At 35.8% G+C, this 4,611-nt stretch overlaps 1 pseudogene; it reads right to left on the minus strand.

Moving 5' to 3' along the window:
• LOC107701790 (zinc finger protein GLI2-like) overlaps positions 1-4,611 on the minus strand; it is a 109,190-nt pseudogene that overhangs the window by 9,676 nt on the left and 94,903 nt on the right.

The following is a 4,611-nucleotide window of genomic DNA, read 5'->3' on the forward strand; positions in this document are numbered from 1 at the left end:
CTGCATTTTTATAATTAAAGACAATATATATATATTGTCTTTAAGTATAAAAATGCAGCTTGTAGTTTTGGGACATTTAAATTTATAAAAAAAAATTCAAATATTTTTTATACATTTTTTAAAAATATAAATATCATAAAAGTGGTTTTAGCTGTAAATTTGGGTCATTTGCATTCTTGATTATGTATATTTTATTTTTTAAAAGTATATAAAAATGTTTTCTTAGCTGTAGTTTGGGGACATTTACATTTTTATTTTTTATGCCTTTTTTAAAGTATAAAAATGCAAGTTTCCTTTTATGGTTAGAGTTAATCTGTACTAGGTCTACGGTATGCCCTCATTCAGACAGCTAGTTAACTGTAGGTGTGTGTGACTGACTCACAGTGCACTTGTGTGGCTTCTCCCCGGTGTGTCTGCGCATATGAACCACCAGCATGTACTGCGCTTTAAAGGGCTTCTGCTCGCGCGAACACTCCTCCCAGCGGCACACGAACTCCTTCTTCTCCCCGTGGATGTGTTCGTTATTGATGTGCTGCGAACACACAAACACAACAGCTCACTTTCACTCTGTGTCTCAGACGTCTCGCCTCCCTTTGTAATGTCAGCGTTGTGTTTTAAGGTCTAATTGGCCGTGCCGTTTTCACGTGTCGTGCGAAAAAACAGCCCAATTGGCGTCGTTTGGACGCAAGACTTGAGAAAATAAAGCAATTTGAGCTTCTGAGGAACCCATTTGCCTATTGGCCAATTGTAGAGCAGCGCTATCCATCACGAGCGTCTGCGTTCTCCACATCTGTCAGACGGGAATAAGAAAATGTGATGGTGTGTGATTGTGAGAGAGTGTGTTTTTAAACTGAGAAACCTCAGATCTGAGAGAGACACAAATGTGCAATTACTAACACTCTCTGTGTACTTACGCAAACGGCTTTTAAGGGATTTTTGGTAATGTACACAAAGCGGCTCCAGTGCCTTTCAAACGCTGCAGGATCGTTTCTCTTCACTTTTCTTAATCATGTTTGAACTAGCCTCAGTGTCTTTAAATCAGCTGGTGTTTTGGTTTAAAAATATATATATTTTTTAAATCTGTGTCTCAAATAGGGTTGCAAAAAGGTGGAAAATTTCCAGTAAATTTCGGAAACATTCCAGAAATTTTGGAAACTTTCCAGGATTTTTTTTTAGAATATTTCAGGGATTTTTGGAAAGTTTCCGGAAATTTACCGGAAATTTTCCACCCCTTTGCAACCCTAGTCTCAAATACAGGATATATATATATATATGATTTCTTTTAAGCATGCTAATAAAGTTTGAATTGGGTCAAAGGTGTTTGTCTGGTGTGTGTTCACGACTAACTGCTTTCTGTGTTATGGTTTGATGTGCTTTCCTGAGATGGGCTTGATCAATCCCAGCATGCACTTGTCCTGTGGCGTTTCTGTGGCATTCCAGCCGATCAGTGAAGCAGAAAGAGCCGTCCATACCACTGAAACACACTGATTCACTCTCACTGTCTCTTCAGTCACTCAGTGAGATCTTCACTAGATCACACACTCACGTCTGTTTACACAAGTGATACACACTGATAACGGCTCATTACAGGCTTAAAGAGGAACACAGCGCCTGTGTGTGTGTGTGTGTGTGTGTGAGTGTTTTATCAGTGATCTGGAGCAGTTCAGTGTTGTGCAACATGATGGAAAGTCTACAGATGTGGCCATAATGACGCTCTTTGTGGAGGATGTGTGTGTGTGTGTGTGTGTGTGGATTGTTTCCAGCTCCTGAATGATTCTGAATATTGAATATACAGTTGATTAAAAAATGTTTTTACATTAAATTATTATAAATAAGATTCAGATTTTTAATTATAATTCATATTATATATTTATGTTATAAACTATCTATAATATTTAAAATACAATTATGGCTTTACATCAACTTCTAACATTCAACAAATATCAAATTTTGTTTGGAAATGAAAATTACATTAACCTACTGGACGTTAACCTCCAGTATTTATATTATATACAGTATAATCTTTAAAATATAACTAATGTTATATATTAATTATATAAACTATGTATAATATTCATTATGATAAATTGTTTCAGTGTTGACCAACTTTTATTGAATCAAATCTTTTTAGTGATTACTTAAGTCATTTAAGTCTTTATATCATGCATTTATTTTATTGGATTGTTAACCTGTGGTATTCTAAAGCTGCTCAGTTCCACATGGACAATTCAGATCATCTGCTGAGACAGATTTACGCTGTGGCCTTTGAGTCACAGGTCAAGAGGTCAGAGGTCAGTGACACCTTGTGCCACTCAGCTGCCTCGGTCAAAAATGAGTCAGTAAATTTAGGTGAAAGATGGGACACCTGTGGACCACATTGCACACAAAAACAGTAAACGCTTTGTCATAATGTCATGTCCAATCTGATTGGCCGATTTCTCACTATAAATGCAGGTGAGGCGAGCTCTTCCTGTTTAAGATGCAAGTTGGAGGTGTTTAGAACCTAATAAATGTTGGTTCTGCTGGTATTCATTGATAAGTTGACCCTGTTCCAACTGAGCGCAGCTCTGAAACACTCACCTGTGTCAGCCGTCTGTCAGACTATCTCATAACTGCCCACACAGACACACACACACACACACACACACACACACACACACACACACACACACACACACACACACACACATACTTACATGCACCAGCTGTTCCTGTGTGTCGTACTCTTTGCTGCAGCTCTCCCAGTGGCAGTTGGTCTCGTATACCACCTCAGCCTCCTGCTTGCAGTCGTCCAAGTCTTCCTTCAGGTCCACTGCGCCTCCCAGATGGTCCTGAGGGGGAACAGCAGCGTTACACATAAACGCTCTTTAGCGGACCGCTTTGTTAGCAAGAGAAAACGGGTCTCATTTGGCATTAATTGCGTGAATTATTTGTAACTGGATTATTACACAAGAGATCTTCTGGTGAAAAATTTCCGCCTATTGTTAATGAATTTAGAGTATTCTAAATACACTAATTAATTTGCATAAAACCCACCCTAAACATCTTCATATAAAGGCTTTCCTATACAGCCTTTCTTTTCTTACTCTTTATATATAAAATGAAATATATTTACCATTCAGTGTCTATGTATATAATTTCATCTTAACTAATTTATAATGACACCCAGAGTATGTGATTTTTGTGTACATGCGATATCAGTTTTTCTTACATTTTTGTAAATTTATAATCATTTCTAGTAGAAAATTATTGATGAATCATATGTTTGTGAAAACATTTGCACACAGACTTACAGTATGATGAGAATGTTCAATGATTGTCACATATTTTTGATCAGTTTACGCAATATTTAAGCCAAATTTACACAAATGAAATTTTGCAGTAGTATTTTTCTTCAAAAATAGTCCCAAAAGGAGCCAAAGCATCAAGCTTTACATATTGGGAAATAATGCACAGACTTAAACGCAACACACCCAGCTGGCATTGGACGTTAATTTAACATCAGAAAGAAGTTGACACCAACAATGGACAAATGTTACATTTTGGATGGAAATGAAAATCGAGCTGACATCAAAACTCAACGCTGGCTTGTTGTCAATCTCCAACAATGGCTTTACATTAATTTCTAACATTGAACACCCATTGAATTTTGTTTGGAAATGAAAATCTGTTTGACGTCAAAACTAGGGATGTAACGATTCACTCAACTCACCATTCGATTCGATTCACAATTATTTATACATTTTTTTTAACAAAATGAGATTTAAGACAAATTATAAATTAAATGTGTCCTTTTATTATTGCTTGGACAAAATGCTGCACATTTCTTTGTGAAATTGAAATATAACACTATAATAATATACTAATATAGCCCTTGCATATTATTGCTCTTTTGTTGGTTTTGATTGCTTCTATTGTCCTCATTTGTAAGTCGCTTTGGATAAAAGCGTCTGCTAAATGACAAAATTTAAATATAATGTAAATGTAAATAACAAAACTACATTGAAATTTTAAAACAAGCCACAAATCAAATAAATAAGTAACACAAATAAAATAAATCTCTTCATATAAACAAACTTGTCTGACCTCTTTCCATTTAAAATTAGAGGCAACCACTGCATTTTAATCATGATCCAAACAAAGATGCTGTATACATGCAACACGATCTGTTTTTAATCTAAAGTAGATTGTATAATTTCAAAATTTGAAACAAAAACAGAATGGTTTGACTTCAGTTTTGTGAAACTATACATAAAAATATCATACGAGCTGAATGAGACGCAGATTCACTCTCTGCCAGCAGGTGGCGCTTAAAGCGTTTCCTTGGTTTCCGCTGTAAACAAAGCAGCGCTGCACTTATGAACTTTAATATGCATTATACAGAAGCAAGATGACAAGAAAAAATACCATCTAAACTTTTCTAAAGACAGTAAGTTCCCCGCAGACATGCATTCATATAAACTCTTACCCCTAAATGGGCGATTTGTTTAGCATCTCAACCGACAATACTATAGAAATGAAAATTGGATATACTTTAGACTAGTCAATGTGCAGTTTGTATAGCAGTACAGATTTACTGTCCTCTAAAAATAACTCAACATAGGTATGTTG

Source organism: Sinocyclocheilus anshuiensis, unplaced genomic scaffold (assembly GCF_001515605.1).
Source record: "Sinocyclocheilus anshuiensis isolate Anshui unplaced genomic scaffold, SAMN03320099.WGS_v1.1 scaffold2184, whole genome shotgun sequence".
Taxonomy (NCBI): domain Eukaryota; kingdom Metazoa; phylum Chordata; class Actinopteri; order Cypriniformes; family Cyprinidae; genus Sinocyclocheilus; species Sinocyclocheilus anshuiensis.